General features: G+C 43.5%; 1 non-coding gene across 1 annotated transcript; it reads right to left on the bottom strand.

The window, feature by feature from the left end:
- Window positions 1-3,270: 3,270 nt before the first annotated feature.
- On the bottom strand, window positions 3,271-3,408 carry LOC119924792. Its single transcript, XR_005449486.1, has one exon. It is a non-coding gene; the product is annotated as a small nucleolar RNA SNORA7 (small nucleolar RNA).
- Window positions 3,409-18,004: the final 14,596 nt, after the last annotated feature.

The raw sequence follows: 18,004 nt of genomic DNA, 5'->3' as shown, positions 1-18,004 counted from the left end.
TTTAACTTCTCTGAGCCTCAGTTACCTCATCTGTAAAATGGGGATTAAGACTGTGAGCCCCACGTAGGACAACCTGATCACCTTGTATCCCCAAGCGCTTAACAAATGCTATTATTATTATTATTATTATTATTATCATTATCATTATTTTTCCACCGGGCCATGCTGAATTGACTGGTGATAAAGATTTGTAGAATCAGCTTCTCCCACTTTCTAAACCACTCAGGTCCAAAAATCTGGCGGTTCGTGCAGTGACACATGCATCACGCTTACCTGCCTGTCACATTTCCACTGGTGCAGAGACTGCAATGAGAAAGAGATTCTGTCCAATCTGAGTAGCTAGTATCTACCCCAGCACTTAGTACAGGGCTTTTCATTCGCTCATTCGATCGTACTTAATTTTTTAAGGCATTTATTAAGCGCTTACTTTGTGCAAAGCACTGTTCTAAGTGCTGGGGAGGTTACAAGGTGATCAGGTTGTCTCACGGGGGGCTCACAGTCTTAATCCCCGTGATATAGATGAGGTAACTAAGGCACAGAGAAGTTGGGTGACTTGCCCAAAGTCACACAGCTGACAAATGGTGAAGTCAGGATTAGAACCCATGACCTCTGACTCCCAAGCCCATGCTCTTTCCACTGAGCCACGCTGCTCCTCTAATAAGAATGATGATGGTATCTGTTAAGCGCTTACTATGTACCAAGCACTGTTCTAAGCACTGGAATGGATACAAGGTTATCAGGTTGTCCCAGCTGGGGCTCACAGTCTTGATCCCCATTTTACAGATGAGGTCACTGAGGCCCAGAGAAGTTAAGGGGTTCTAATCCTGACTCCGCCACTTGTCAGCTGTGTGACTTTGGGCAAGTCACTTAACTTCTCTGTGCCTCAATTACCTCATCTGTAAAATGGGGATTAAGACTGTGAGCCCCACGTGGGACAAACTGATCACCTGGCATCCCCCCAGCACTTAGAACAGTGGTTTGCACATAGTAAGTGCTTAACAAATACCATCATTATTAGAGAAGCAGCATAGCTCAGTGGAAAGAGCCCGGGCTTTGAAGTCAGAGATCATGGGTTCAAATTCCAGCTCCGCCAGTTGTCAGCTGTGTGACTTGGGCAAGTCACTTAACTTCTCTGTGCCTCAGTTACCTCATCTGGAAAATTGGGATTAAGACTGTGAGCCCCAAGTGGGACAACCTGATCATCTTGTAACCTCCCCAGCACTTAGAACAGTGCTTTGCACATAGTAAGCACTTAATAAATGCCATCATCATTATTATCATTATTATTATTATTATTAAGTGATGTGCCCAAAGCACACAGCTAAGTGGCAGAGTCGGGATTAGAACCCCTGACCTCTGACTCCCAAGCTCGGGTTCTTTCCACTAAGTCATGCTGTGCTTACTGTATCCAGAGTACCATACTAAGGGCTTGGGAGAGTATAATATGATAATAAAGAGATAAATTCCCTGCCCACAATGAGCTTATGATGCTTGGCATAGAGCAAAGCATAAGGGAAGCAGCGTGTCTCAGTGGAAAGAGCCCGGGCTTTGGAGTCAGAGGTCAGGGGTTCAAATCCCGGCTCCGACAATTGTCAGCTGTGTGACTTTGGGCAAGTCACTTAACTTCACTGTGCCTCAGTTACCTCATCTGTAAAATAGGGATTAAGACTGTGAGCCCCCCATGGGACAACCTGATCACCTTGTAACCTCTCCAGCACTTAGAACAGTGCTTTGTATATAGTAAGTGCTTAATAAATGCCATCATTATTACTATTATTCTTATTATTAAACACTTAACAAATGTCATTATTGTCATCAATGTTATAGGGGGGCAGTGGAGATTGTGAAGACTAAGTGTGGTCATTGGTCTTCACCCACAGTAGCCAAGTATAGGCAGCTATCGATTCCCTGAGCTCAAGCTGAGCTCAAGTCCTCTTGGACTTATTTATTTAAAGCCATTAGTCAAAGGGCCTTAGATTACAGCTGTAATTAAAATATGAGGACATCCACACTGCCATATCTGCATAGACCAATCTGTAATCAATTAATCAGGGTTTTTTAGCACTTACTGTCAGCAGAGCACTGTACTAGGTGTTTGGGAGAGTACACAGAATTACTGGACACGTTCCCTGCCCATAATGAGTTACAGTCTAGAGGGGGAGACAAACATTAATACAAATACATCATTTATAATATATAATTCAAAGATATGTACATTCATTTACAAATACATACATAATTTAAAGACCAGTCAGTAATCAATAAATCTACGGTATTTACTGAACTCTTACTGTGTGCAGAGCACTGTAATAGGCACTTGCGTGAATACAATAGATGATTCTAACTCTACTGTATGAATCAATCCATCTATGCTATTTTTTGAGGGTTTAGCGTGTGCAGAACACTGCACTAAGCACTTGTGAGAGTCTTGTCTCTGACCCATCATGACCCCATGGACTCATCTCTCCCAGAATGCCCCACCTCCATCTGCAATCCTTCTGGAAGTGTATCTACAGACTTTTCTTGGTCAATATATGGAAGTGGTTTATCATTGTCCTCTTCTGTGGAGTAAACTCGAGTCTCCGCCCTCGACTCTCTCCCACGCCACCGCTGCCCAGCACAGGAGAGTTTTGCTTGTAGCAGATTGCCTTCCACTCTCTAGCCACTACCCGAGCTAGGAATGGAATGGATAGGCCTCTTCTTGACTCTCCCTCTCATAGCCAAGACTAGTGGAGTATTGGAAACTCTCCAGGTGCCATCCTGAGATGGGACTTGAGAGTATAATACATTTTTCTAACTCTATTGTACTAATCAATACCTCAGTGGTAGTCACTGAGCACCCACTGTGTGCAGAGCACTGTACTAAACATTTGGGAGAGTATGATAGATGATTCTAACTCTAATGTATCGATCAATCCATCACTGGTAGTTATTGAACACTTATGTGTGCAGAGCACCTTAACTAGGCGCTTAGGAGAGTATAAGAGATTACTACTAACTCTACTGTATCAATCAATCAATGGTATTTATTGAGCACTTACAGTGTCTTATCTTATGCCGTCGAGTCGTCTCCGACCCATTGCGACGCCATGGACACATCTCTCCCGGAATGCACCACCTCCATCAGTAATTGTGATGGTAGTGCATCCATAGAGTTTTCTTGGTAAAAATATGGAAGCGGTTTACCATTGCCTCACTCAGCGCAGTCAACTCGAGTCTCCGCCCTCGACTCTCTCCTATGCCGCTGCTGCCCAGCACAAGTGAGTTTTGACTTGTAGCAGATTGCCTTCCACTTACTAGCCAGTGGCCAAGCTAGGAATGGAATGGGTAGGCCTCTGCTTGACTCTCCCTCCCATAGTCGAGACTGGTAGAGTACTGGAAACTCTACAGATGCGACCCTGAGAGAGAATTTACAGCATATAGAGCATTAATTCAATTCACTCAATAGTGTGTGCAAAGCACTGTACTAAGCACTTGGGAGAGTAAAATACACCAGAGGTGGTAGACACAATGACCTATCCAGCCCAGAGTTCTGTTTCCGATAGTGGCAACAGGATTCTTGGAAGGACCCAGTTTTAGTTTACCTCTTGGCCACCTGCCCTAATCTTAGGAAACAGATCATTAATTCCTAACACTTCCTATTTAAAACTCCAACATTCCTTCTGGTACCCCATTATGGATTCTCTAGAGTCTGATCCTGACTTCATCGCAGTGAGGAGAGTGAAGTATCCAGATGGTGAAAGAGTACCTGACTCCTAAGACATCTTGTGCGGTGGACAGGCTTAACAAGAATCCTGAAAATGTCTGACTAATGTGGGAACTGAAGACTTCAGCTTCCTTCTAGGAAGCTACCCAGGAAAACCCAGTCGTTGACGTTACAGGATAGTAGCAGCACTGCACTACAGTCACTCTGCCCCATTAGTGGGTTTTTGTGGGTGAAATTATTCTGTGCACACCCCTCCCAATTCATTGATAGTAAATAGAGCACGTGCCTGGGAGTCATAAGGTCCTAATCCCGGCTCCACCACTTGTATGCTGTCTGACTTTGAGCAAGTCACTTAATTTCTTGGGCCTCAGTCACCTCATCTATAAAATGGGGATTAAGACTGCGAGCCCCACGTGAGACAGAGACTGTGTCCAACCTAATTTTCTTGAATCCACCCAGCTCTGAGTATAGTGCTTGGAACATAGTAAGCACTTAACAAACACCAGAATTATTATTATTATCATTATTACTATTATGGTCCAGACCTAAGAGGGAATACTGCTGATGGAACTATGAGAAATAGAGCATGGTCATGAAAATCAGAAGGACCTGAGTTCTAATCCTGGCTCTTCCACTTGTCTGCTATGTGACACTGGGCAAGTCACTTCACCTCCCTGTGCCTCAGTTTCCTCATCTGTAAAATGGGGTTCAAATCCTACTCCCTTCTGCTCATTCATTCATCATCATCAATCGTATTTATTGAGCACTTACTATGTGCAGAGCACTGTACTAAGCGCTTGGGAAGTACAAATTGGCAACACATAGAGACAGTCCATACCCATTCATTCATTCATTCAATTGTATTTATTAAGCGCTTACTGTGTGCAGAGCACTGTACTAAGCGCTTGGGAAGTACAGGTTGGCAACATTTAGAGACAGTCCCTACCCAACAGTGGGCTCACAGTCTAGAAGGGGGAGACAGAGAACAAAACAAAACATATTAACAAAATAAAATAAGTAGAATAAGTATGTACTCAGACTGTGAACCCCATGTGGGACAGGGACTGTGTCCAACCTGCTTATCTTGTATCTACCCAAGTGCTTAGGACAGTGCTTGGCACATAGTAAGTGCTTAATAAATACCATAAAAAATATGTTAGACTCACTGGGTCGGCTCTAGATCCCTACTTGTATGTGGAAGTAGATTGATGACATAGACTGGTGAACTTCTAGTTCTCTAGTAGAGCAGCTGTTTGTAACAATAGGTTATACATCCTTGCTAGTGATTCCACAACTTGCTCCCATTTTCTCATGTAACACTTCAGTGGATGCCATTTTGTCCTGAGGATTTGTAAGCTCGTTATGGGCAGGGAATGTGTCTGCTAATTCTGTTGTATTATACTCACCCAAGCTCTTAGTACAATGCTCTGTACGTAGTAAGCACTCAATAAATACTCTTCATTGACTGATCACCTTTATATCTTCTAAGCATTTTAATAATTTTAGTGAAATCATTCAGAGACAGGAAGTCCAATTAAGCCATGAGAAATTGCTCAGGTACTAAGACTAAAATTTGAAATTGGTCAAACACATAAGATCACCAAATGACTTCGATCTCTGGTGAATAACTATTTTGAATTAACCAGTTCCCCTATTTAGTTTCCATAGTTTGAAGCGTGGACTGTGAATCTGAGAGGAGAATCTGGCCATCTGAGAGGGAAATGATTCACTAGAATCTATGTGTCGAAAATAAACTAGACAAGGAAAAAAATGTCTGGAAGCATCTATGTTTTCCATATTACTTGACTGACAGCCTGCTGCTGCCATTGAGAAATAGATTAGATAAATCAGAGTTCTTCCTGTGAAACAGAATTCATTTTGAGCTCTTGCCTTGGGAGAAGAAGGAGTTTGGCTATATTTTTAGTATTCCTGAGACAGCTTTCAGAATTTTCTCTGAAACCCAAATCCCTTCCAGTTCCTTGTTAACAAAAGCAAACCCTCCAGACCACTATTAGTGAGCGAGTGAAAGACCTCAGGTTGGTAAAACATATTTAACTGAATTCAGAGGGCTCTTTGTGACTTCCAATTGGATTCTAGAATAGGAAACTTTGGAAACTTTGCCTCAGGTAAAGCACAAGGACTGAATGACTGCATTTTCTTTCTGTTTCCTTCCTTTGATAATACTAAGAGCAGGAAGATAAGTATGGTAAGTTCACTTTGGGCAGAGAAGGTGTCCACCAACTCCTTTGTATTGTACTTTTCCAAGTGCTTAGTATAGTGATCTGCATACTCTAAGCTCTCAGTAAGTACCACTGATTGATAAGTACTTTTTTAATGATATTTGTTCCATGTTTACTATCTGCCAGGCACTGTACTGAGCTCTGGGGTGGGTATCAGATAACCAGGTTAGACGCAGTCCATGTCCCACATGGGACTCACAATCAATCCCCATTTTACAGGTGAAGTAACTGAGGCACAGAGAAGTGAAGTGCCTTGTCCAGGGTCACACAGCAGACAAGTGGCAGAGCTGGGATGAGATCCCAGGTCCTCCTGACTCCTAGGCCAATGCTCTATCCACTAGGCCATGCTGTTCCTCCAAAGAAGACTTTTCCCTTATACCATTTCAACCTTCCATTTATTCATTTTTTGATTATGTTTTATAAACTTCCCTCATGCATTCATTCAATGGTATTTATTGAGTGCTTACTGTGTGTAGAGCACTGTACTAAGTGCTTAAACATATTGAACATATTATGGCATCTACTGAAATGTTCCAAGAGAAAATGGGAGCAAGTTGTAGAATCCCTAGCAAGGATATATAACCTATTGTTATAAACAGCCGCTATACTAGAGAACTAGAAGATCACCAGTCTACATCATCAATCTACTCCCATGTTCAAGTAGGGATCTAGAACCAACCCAGTGAGTTTAACATATATTTTATGGTATTTATTAAGTGCTTACTATGTGCCAAGCACTGTCCTAAACACTGGGGTAGATACAAGATAAGCAGGTTGGGTATCCAAAGGATACCTAACAGGGTTATTTAAGGGAGAGGCACAAAGTCTTCAAACTTCATAAACATCTAATTATCATGGGTGGGTCAACCACAGGTGAGCTCTGTCAGGACAAAGAAGTCTCATAGGGCCAACATGACTGCCCTACAACAATCTTTATTAGGAATTGAATCCTAAGTTTCAAGATTTCTAAGATATACCACGTCTCCCAAATAATTCCTCAGCTTCTCAGAATCCTTCACCATCTAAGTTCCCCCTGACACACTTCTGCTCCCCTGTAGACTGTAAGCTTGTTGTGGGCAGGGACTATGTCCGCCAATTTTACTACACTGTACTCTCCCAATTGCTTAGTACAGTGCTCTGCACATAGTAAGCACTCAATAAATGCCACTGAATGATTAATTGTTGACTCTGCTCACTCCACTCCACCCAGGACACCCACATACATTTCCATTCATATGCACTCGGAAATATTCCCTGCTGCTGAGCTGGGCAGGGAATGTGTCTGCTATATTGTCATATTGTACTCCCCCAAGCACTTAGTACAGTGCTCTGCACATCGTAACCACTCACTAAATATGATTGACTGGCTTCGCTTCTCATGGAGCAGGAAGCAGCAAGCGACATAAGGCGGCAGCTCCTGAGGCAGTGTGGCCTACTGGAAAGAGCATGGGTGTGGAAGACAGGATACCTGGGCTCTGATCCCCACTCTCTCCACTGGCTGTGTGACCATGGGCAAGACACCTGCCCTCTCTATGTCTCAGAGAGGCACATCTGTCAAGCACTTAGTACAGTGCTCTGCACACAGTAAGCACTCAGTAAATATGATTGAATGATAAAGGAATAAGATCTAAAATCTAAAGGCTCTCCCTCCCGCCTCTAAGATTGTAAGTCGTTTGTGAGGCGAAGACTGTTTTAGATCTGCTTATCTTGCATCTACTCCGGGACCACAGTGGTTTACACCTTGTAAGCCAGAATAAATACTTCTATCATCAGACAGGGAATGTGTCTGCTTATTGTTGTATTGTACTCTCCCAAGTGCTTAGTACAGTGCGCTGCACACAGCACTCAATAAATATGACAATGAATTCTTATTCTAAGTCTTATTACATAATAAAGATGATGATGATGATGACAATAAGCTTGTTGTGGGCAGGGAATGTGTCTACCGACTCTGATATATTGCCATATTATTATGATGCCATCATAAATGCCATCATTATTATTATTATATTGTTAAATCGTACTCTCCCCAGAGCTTAGTTCTTTGCTCTGCACACAGTTAGCACTCATTAAAGACATTTGTTTGGTTGATCATCAGTGATGTTGATTATATTGAGCATCTATTGAGCAGAAGCAGCATGGCTCAGTGGAAAGAGCACGGACTTGGGAGTCAGAGTTCTTGAGTTCTAATCCCAGCTTCGCCATTTATCAGCTGTGTGACTTTGGACAAGTTATTTCACTTCTCTGTGCCTCTGTTCCCTAAACTGGAAAATGAGGATTAAGACTGTGAGCCCCATGTGGGACAACCTGATTACCTTGTATCCCCCCAGCACTTAGAACAATGCTTGGCATATAGTAAGTGCTTAACAAATGCCATTATTATTATTGTTGTTGTTATTATTATCTACTGTGTGCAGAACACCCCACTAAAATCCTCACTTGAGAGAGGATGTTTTCTCCATTTTTGCAGTGCTGCTGGGCCCAAGTGCTTGTTACAGTGCTTTGCGCAGAGCAAGCGCTCAATAAATATTGTTGGTTGATAGACTGTTGGACCCCAGCCTTTTGCCAAATTCGGCTCTACTGGGTTATGCAGCCTTTAAGTCCCTTCAAGGGATTGATTCCTCCCAAGCTGATTCTCTACTCTCCAAGAATGCACTGGTGTCCTTGGCAGGGAAGGTTTGTAAAAGAACAGTGCTGCCAAACTAGCTCACTTCCTCCCTTCAAAGCCTGACTGAAAGCTCACCTCCTCCAGGAGGCCTTCCCAGACTGAGCCCCCCTTTTCCTCTGCTCTTCCTCCCCTCCCAATCTCCCCTACTCCCTCTCTCTGCTCTACCCCCCTCCCCACCCCACAGCACTTGGGTATATATGTACAAATTTATTATTCTATTTATCTTACTAATGATGTGCATATTTTTATAATTCTAGTTATTTATTCTGATGTTATTGATGCCTGTCTACTTGTTTTGTTGTCTGTCTCCCCCTTTCTAGACTGTGAGGCCATTGTTGGGTAAGGATTGTCTCTATCTGTTGCCGAATTGTACTTTCCAAGCACTTCTAGTACAGTGCTCTGCACACAGTAAGCACTCAATAAATATGATTGAATAAATGAATGAATAAGCATAGATAGAAAGATGTTGGGAGTTTTTGATCAGTCAGTCAATCAGTCATTTGTATTTACTGAATGCTTACTGTGTGCAGAGTACTTTACTAAGCGCTTGGGAGAGTACAAGAAGAATTCTGGGCCTCAGTTACCTCATCTGTAAAATGGGGATGAAGACTTTGAGCCCCACGTGGGACAACCTGATCACCTTGTAACCTCCCCAGCACTTAGAACAGTGCTTTGCACATAGTAAGTGCTTAATACATGCCATTATCATTATCACAATAGACCAATATAAGAGACACATTCCCTGCACTCAATGAGCTTACAGCCTAAAGAGGAGTTTATTGTCTAGAGTAGTGGGTCAAGGAGGGAAAAGGCCAGAGGCGGGCGGGCAGAGGCTAAAGGAATATGTACACATTCATTCATTCATTTATTAAATCGTATTTATTGAGCGCTTACTATGTGCAGAGCACTGTACTAAGTGCTTGGGAAGTACAAGTTGGCAACATATAGAGACAGTCCCTACCTAACAGTGGGCTCACAGTCAAGAAGGGGGAGACAGACAACAAAACAAAACATATTAACAAAATAAAATAAATAGAATAGTAAATCTGTACAAGTAAAATAAAAAGAGTAATAAATATGTGCAAACATATATACAGGTGCTGTGGGGAGGGGAAAGAGGTAAGGCGGGGGGGATGAGGAGGGGGTGGAGGGGGAGAGGAAGGAGGGGGCTCAGTCTGGGAAGGCCTGGGGAAGTTACACAAAACTAATCACATCACTATCCTGGCCTGTGAGCTGCTTGCTTCCCTCTGTGACTGCTAATCACAGAGAAACCCATCCTTAGACTGTAAGCTCACTGAGGGCATTGAATGTGCCTGTCATATTGTTCTCTTCTACTCTCCCAAGAGCTTAGCACAGTGCCCTGCTCACAGTAAGTGCTCAATAAATAAGGCTGACTGAATGTGCCGTCCAGGGGAGAGCTGGCTGCAGTCACGGAGCAGGAGTTGGAGGTGTAGCTTAGGCCAGGCCACACGGTCCCATGCACCCCCTTGATCACACACAAATAGTGTTAGAACAGTGTTTGACACATAGTTAGTGCTTAAGAAATACCATTTAAATAAAGTGTTTCCCAAACAACTCCCACACACCCACACAGACAGTTGTGCTCACCAACATCTCTGCTGGCACGGGAGTCACAGCTGCAGAACATTTAAGCTGTGGGGAAAGAGGAGAGAAAGAAAAGGATCAAAATATGATGGCTGTCCAGGACTCTGATGGTGGAGAATTTGAATAATCCCTCCCCATCTAGAACTGTCTACAGGAAAGAATAGAGAAATTCACTAATCAATCAATCCATCATTTGTATTTATTGAGGGCTTACCGTGTGCAGGGCCCTGTACTTCCTCTACCCCTCATCCTCCTCTCCATCCCCCCGTCTTACCTCCTTCCCTTCCCCACAGCACCTGTATATATGTATATATGTTTGTACATATTTATTACTCTATTTATTTATTTATTTATTTTACTTGTACATATCTATTCTATTTATTTTATTTTGTTAATATGTTTGGTTTTGTTCTCTGTCTCCCCCTTCTAGACTGTGAGCCCACTGTTGGGTAGGGACTGTCTCTATATGTTGCCAACTTGTACTTCCCAAGCGCTTAGTACAGTGCTCTGCACATAGTAAGCGCTCAGTAAATACGATTGATTGATTGATTGATTGATTGTACTAAGCTCTTGGGTAAGTACAACACAACATTCCCTGCCCACAACAAGCACTATGAACACCATTAATAATAATGATAATAATGATGGTATTTGTCAAGTGCTTATAATAATAATAATGGCATTTGTTAAACAGTTACTATGTACCAAGCACTGTTCTAAGCACTGGGGTAGATACAAGGTCATCAGGTTGTCCCACGTGGGGCTCACAGTCTTAATCCCCATTTTACAGATGAGGTAACTGAGGTACAGAGAAATTAAGTGACTCACCCAAACTCACATAGCTGACAAGCGGCTGAATGGGGATTGGAACCCATGACCTCTAGACTGTGAACACTTTGTTGGGTAGGGACCATCTATATGTCACCAATTTGTACTTCCCAAGCACTTAGTACAGTGCTCTGCACACAGTAAGCGCTCAATAAATACGATTGAACTCCCAAGCTCGTGCTCTTTTGGCTAAGCCACGCTGCTTCCAAAGCGCTGAGCACTGGATGGATTCCCAATTTTTAATAAAGTTTAATGTTAGCAAGCATGAGGTAATCTCAACTGACCAATCGATGATATTTATGAAGTGCAGAACACTGTACTGGGCACCTGGGAGAGTACAATACGATAATGCCGGTAGAACAATTCCTGTCCCAAAGGAGCTTATAGACTAGAGGGGGAGACCGAACCTGATAGGGGGAGTGGACTAACAAAAGCCCAAGATCTTTCCATTAGACAATATGGCATCTCTTATTTTGACCACCGGTCCTAAATGCTAAGAACCCACTGTGACCCTTGAAACCAGTCATGGATTGCAAATGGACTGGACACAACAGTTCTCACCTAAAACGGAGGAAAACAAGCTTCCAATAATCAGAAACAGTGTGGCCAATCAGGAAGTGTACAGATCTGGACGTCAGGAGCTCTGGGTTCTAATCCTGACTCTGTCACTTGCCTGCTGGCTTGAGCTAGTCACCCTTTGCTCTATGCCTCAGTTTTCCTCATCTGTAAAATGGGGATCGAATACCTGTCTTCCTTCCCACCTGTGAACCTTGTGTAGGACAAAGAGTGTATCTGATGTATTTATTCTGTACCTATTTTTTATGGTATTTGTTATGCACTTACTATGTGCCAGTCATTGTACTAAGCACTGAGGTAGATAGAAGGTAGTCAGTTTGAACATAGTCCACATCCCATATGGAGCTCACGGTCTTAATCCCCTTTTTACATGTGCGGTAACTGAGGCAATGAGAATAAGTGACCCACCCAAGGTCACACAGCAGTCAAGTGGCAAAGGCTGGATTAGAACCCGTATCCTTCCAGCTCCCAGGCCAAGGTTCTGTCCACTAGGTCATGTTGTTTCTCTATACATACCAGTGTTTGACACATAGTAAGCACTTAACAAATGCCATAACTATTATTAAAATTGGTTGATATTACCACGGTAGACACAATTTAATCAATCCAAGGTATTTGTTGAGTGCTAACTGCATCTTGTGTTGTTTTATTCTGTCGAGTCATCTCCAACCCATAGCGACACTTTGGACACATCTTTCCCAGAACGCCCCACCTCCTCTGCAATCATTCTGGTAGTGAATCCATCTTTTTCTTGGTAAAAATCCGGAAAATCCAGAAGCGGTTTTACCCTTGCCTCCTTCCGCGCAGTAAACCTGAGTCTCCAACCTCGACTATCTCCCACGCCTTGTACAGAGCGCTATACTAAGCACTCAGGAAAGTACAATTCAACAGTAGGTAGACACTATCAATGCCCGGAAGAGTTTACAATCTATAAGGGATTGTAAACTACAACTAAACAACAGCTAAACTACAACTACAAACTACACTATTATTCCTGAGGATAGTTTCAGATGATCCTAGAAAGCACGCTTATGTCCAGGCTCCTGGGATCAGAAGGACTTTCAGGAAATGGCAACATGGCCTAGAAAGTAGCAAAGCTTAGTGGGTAGAGCACAGGCCTGGGCATCACAAGGCCCTGGGTTCTAATTCTGAATCTGCCACTTGTCTGTTGTGTGACATTGGGCAGATCACTTCACTTCTCTGTGCCTCTGTTACCTCACCTGTAAAATGGGAATTGAGGCTACAAACCCCATGTGGGACATAAACTACATCCAGCCTGATCTTCTCGTACCTAACCCAGAGCTTAATACAGTGCATGCTTAACAAAGACCATGAAAACAAAAAAGTTCCCCAAGAGCTGAGATGGTAGAGATCATTCCCAGTTGCCAACGAAGGGCTCTGCAGATTCCTTAGGGTTTCTGAGCTACTCTGGGGCCTCACAATCATCTCGTATTGCAACGCTCACATTTCACTCTCCCTCTCGAATTGCATGGAGAATCTGTGGGTGAATTTGAGCCAGGCTTTTGAGGCATGAGTTCTCTGTCTCCTTCCATCCCCTCCTCCAACCCCAGTTTTTATAAAATCGGACATAAGCCCCCCCACCCCTCAAGGCCCCAACTCTGGTGGTGGGATTGTGCGGAGAATCAGAAGAATTCCGTTAGAAGCCTAGGCAAGTGAGAAGCTGTGGTATGTCAGCAGTCGACAACAGGTGCACTAGAAGAGAGAGAAAGGAGTCACGTGGGGTCACTAAGCCCTGAGTCAAAGGCAGCAATCTTTATGTTCTCCGGAGAGAACATGGGGACATAGGTGATGGATAGTTTACTCTGCAGCTCCTTCTTAAGGAGGGTTTTATAGCTACATTTAAAGGGACATAAGTGGATTTGCCTCACTGAGGAATACAGTGCTTAAATAAACGGTTCTGACATTTCTTGATTTCCTCTCCTTATTCTGTCATGCCCATTCCCTGGAGTCAGACATCTTTAGACAAAGAGAGACACCCTGCCATTCTCTGTTTTTAAGTCTCTCAGCCTGGGACTACCTAGACAAAGGGCCTGTGAGGAAAAGTGGGCAATTATCCACCAAATCCAATCAACCAATCAATTGCATTTAGAGCATGCCTATAGTGTGTCGAACATCATACTAAACACTTGGAAAAGTACAATGGAATTGGTAGACAGGAATCCTCCTCTCAAGGATTTTAAATCTAGCAGGGGAAACAGGCACTAAAAGAAATTCCAGTTAGGAAGAAGTTATAGAATATGTAAGACTATGGGAGGGAGAGTCAAGCAGAGGCCTACCCATTCCATTTCTAGGATGGGCAGTGGCTAGAGAGTGGAAGGCAATCTGCTACAAGTCAAAACTCACCTGTGCTGGGCAGCAGTCAAGGGTAGAGACTCAAGTTTACTGTGCGGAAGAAGGCGATGATAAACCGCTTCCATATTTTTTACCAAGAAAACTCTATGGCTCCACTACCAGAACAATTGCAGATGGAGGTGGGGTGTTCTGGGAGAGGTGTGTCCATGGCATCGCTATGGGTCGGAGACGACAGCATGAGACAAGACAACCAAGCACTTAGTACAGTGCTTTACACACAGTAAGCACTCAATAAATACAATTGAATGAATTAATTTATATCTAAAGACTATGGAATGTGAGTAGTAATAATAATAATAATGATGATGGCATTTGTTAAGCACTTACTATGTGTGGAACGCTGTTCTAAGTGCTGGGGGGGATGCAAGGTGATCAGGTTGTCCCAAATGGGGTTCACAGTCTTAATCCCCATTTTACAGATGAGGAAACTGAGGCACAGAGAAGTTAAGTGACTTGCCCAGAGTCACACAGCTGACAAGTGGCAGAGTCAGGATTAGAACCCATGACCTCTGACTCCCAAGCCCATGCTCTTTCCACTGAGCCATGCTGCTTCTCTAATAATAATGATGAGGGCATTTGTTAAGCACTTACTATGTGCCAAGCACTGTTCTAAGCTCTGGAATTGTCCCAAGTGGGGCTCACAGTCTTAATCCCCATTTTGCAGATGAGGTAACTGAGGCCCAGATAAGTTAAGTGACTTGCCCAAAGTCACACAGCTGACAAGTTTCGGAGACGGGATTAGAACCCATGATCTCTGACTCCCAAGCCTGTGTTCTTTCCACTGAGCCACATTGCTTCTCTGAGCCACACTGCTTTATAAGGTGGGGAGATGAAAGATGAATCATGGAAGGCTTCCTGAAGGAGATGTGAGTTCACAAGGGACTTAAAGATGGGGAGAACAGCGAGATGGGTTGGGAAAGGGAGTTCTGGGTGGGAGGGAGGGCGGTGCAAGAAACTCACCATGAGAGAGACAAGAAGGAGGAGGAGTGAATAGGTTGGCTTGAGAGGAGCTGGGTTGTAATGAGAGAGGAGCCCGGGTGAGTAGAGGGAGAGAACTGAATCAGTGACAGCCACCGTTTTGTCTGCCTCACTTCCCCACATCTGCCTCCTCCGCCCTCGCCAATCTTTTATTTTTTTAAATGGTATTTGTTAAGCACTTACTATGTGCCAGGCATTGTTCTAAGCACTGGGGTAGTTACGAAGTAATCAGGTCGTACACAGTCCGTGTCCCACGTGGGGCTCACAGTCTATCCCCATTTTACAGATCCCCATTTTACAGATGAATCCCCATTTCACAGTCTTAATCCCCATTTTACAGGCCCAGAGAAGTAAAGGGACTTACCCAAGGTCACACAGCTGACATGTGGCAGGGGCGGGACTGGAACCCAGTTTGGAAGGACTCCCTGGCCTGTTGCACTGCTTCTCAGGTATTTTGTGGCCTTTCTGGATCCCCTCCTTTACCCAACTGACTTTCTAATTTCACAACAGTCAGTCAATCATATTTATTGAGTGCTTTACTGTGTGCAAAGCACTATCATGAGTGCTTGGGAGAGTACAGTATAACAATATAACCGACACATTCCCTGCCCACATTGAGCTTAAAATCTAGAGCTTACAGTTGCCTGGAAGATTTCACGTCTTGATGAAGTGCCTTGCACTTGGACTTTGGTGAATGTGGATTTGTCTGCCAGGAAAAAAAGTCTCTCCTCACTCCAGCCTTGACTAACTCCCTAGACCCAATACTCTAGCTCCTTCTCCCCATCTAATCTTCATCGTCACCTATGGATTTCCTTCCTCTCTCCCCTCACACCAAATTCAATTCCCTCTCCCTGTATAGGTGCTTCCCTCTTGCTCCTTCTTCCCATTCTCAATGGTATTATATAATAGGCTTGGTAGACATGATCCCTGTCTAGCTCGTAGGCTAGAGGGGGAAACCAACATTAATGTAAATTACAGAGAAGGGAAATGACAGAGTATACCTCTGTGCAGCTCTCAAACACAGGGCCTCTACCCCAGTGCTTAGTTCAGTGCTTGGTTTATAGTAAGTAGCTAATAAATACCACAATTATCATCACTGTTATTATTAGGGACTTTCCTGGGTAGGGTGGCTTACACAGAAGAGAGGAAGGGGGCGGTTACAACAGAGGAACAGAGGCAGTAGTGAAGGGGGTATACTCCCTGGAAAATGAGCTCCTCCCTATTCTCCCAAAGAAGGGATTATCATTAGGTTATAATGGCATTTGCTAAGCACTTTGTGGCAAACACTGTACTAAGCACTAGGGTAAATACAAGTCAAGACAGGGATGTACAGACTGTGAGCCCACTGTTGGATAGGGACCATCTCTATATGTTGCCAACTTGTACTTCCCAAGTGCTTAGTACAGTGCTCTGCACACAGTAAGCACTCAATAAATATGATTGAATGAATACAGTGCTCTGCACACAGTAAGCGCTCAATAAATACGATTGAATGAATGAATGAATGAATGTCAGGGGAGTGAGTGTCCTAAGACTGTAAGCTCCCCTCTAAACTGTAAGCTCCTTGTGGGGAGGGAATGTCTATTTATTGTCATATTGTATTATTCCAAGCACTTAGTAGAGTGCTCTGCACACAGTAAGGACTCAGTAAATACAAATGACTGACAGGTAAGGCAAGTAAAGCGCAACACAAGATGAGACCTGTGTTCTTAGGTTTTCAAAATTGGAAAAGATTTCCTTCTCCTCAGTCCCAGTTCTGTTCTAGCCTCATGTGTGACCAGCAGGCCAAAGCCATAAAATGGATTTTCACTGAACCGTGGATGTCATTCAGACTCAGAGGAGTGAGAGTCAGGCTCTTACTTATCTCTAGTCTCTCCCTTCTCATCATATTCGAAGAGCAATCCTTGTCGATCTGGGGATTCTGTCAGCATTGGATCCTCTTCATTAAGCTGGAGAAGAAAAGTAGAAAAGCAGCATTGACTAGTGGATAGAGCCTGGGCCTTGGTGTCAGAAGGACTTGGGTTCTAATCCTGGCGCTGCTATGAGTCTGCTGTGTGACCTTGGGCAAGTCACTTCACTTCTCTGTCCTTCAGTTACCTCATCTGTAAAATGGGGATTAAGACTATGAGTCCCTAAACACTGTTCTAAGGACTGAGGTAGATTCGGCTTTATCCAATCTGACACAGTCCCTATCCCACACAGGACCCCACACCCACACAATATATTTTTATTTTTTATTTATGGAACTTTGTTAAGCACAGTTACTGCTCTAAGTCCTGGGGTAGACACAGGTTTATCAGGTTGGACACTGTCCCTGCCACAAAGGGCCCACAGCCTAAATTGGAGGGAGATGTATTTAATCTCCATTTTACAGATGAAGAAACTGAGGCACAGAAAAGTTAAGTGACTTTCCCAAATTAACGCAGCAAGTACTTGGTAAAGTAGGGATTAGAATCCAGTTCCTCCGACTCGACTCCCATTTCTGTGCTCTTTCCACTAGACCACGATACTTCTCAGAATTCCAGAGTCCGAAAAAACACAGCTTTCATTAGCCCTTGTGATCTGCTGTAATGGGTGACCAGATTTCTCGGGATTGTCTTTGTTGCTGAAGTGTACTTTCCAAGCGCCTAGTACAGTGCTCTGCACACAGTAAGCGCTTAATAAATACGATTGAATGAATGAATTTCTCAAATGCTCTCAATACTAGGTCGTAGCAACAAGGGAAGCATTTCCCTTCTTCCTACTACATCAGGAAGTAGGGAAATGAAACAGCAATGCACCCTCTTGGAGGGTATTTCGAACATATGAAAATGCCCTGTAAAGAAATTCATCCTCTAGACTGTAAGCTCGTCCTCTAGGCTGTAAACTCCTTTTCTAGACTGTAAGGGCATCCTCTAAACTGTAAGCTCATTTTGGACAGGGAATGTGACTGATATACTGTTCTATTTTATTCTCCCAAGCGCTTAGTACAGTGCTTAGTACAGTGTATTGCAGTTCCTGGATGACTGTAGTTCCACTAGACTTTAAGCT

This window comes from Tachyglossus aculeatus, chromosome 2 (genome assembly GCF_015852505.1).
Source record: "Tachyglossus aculeatus isolate mTacAcu1 chromosome 2, mTacAcu1.pri, whole genome shotgun sequence".
NCBI classification, from domain to species: Eukaryota; Metazoa; Chordata; class Mammalia; order Monotremata; family Tachyglossidae; genus Tachyglossus; species Tachyglossus aculeatus.
This window is presented reverse-complemented; position numbering and strand designations above follow the sequence as displayed.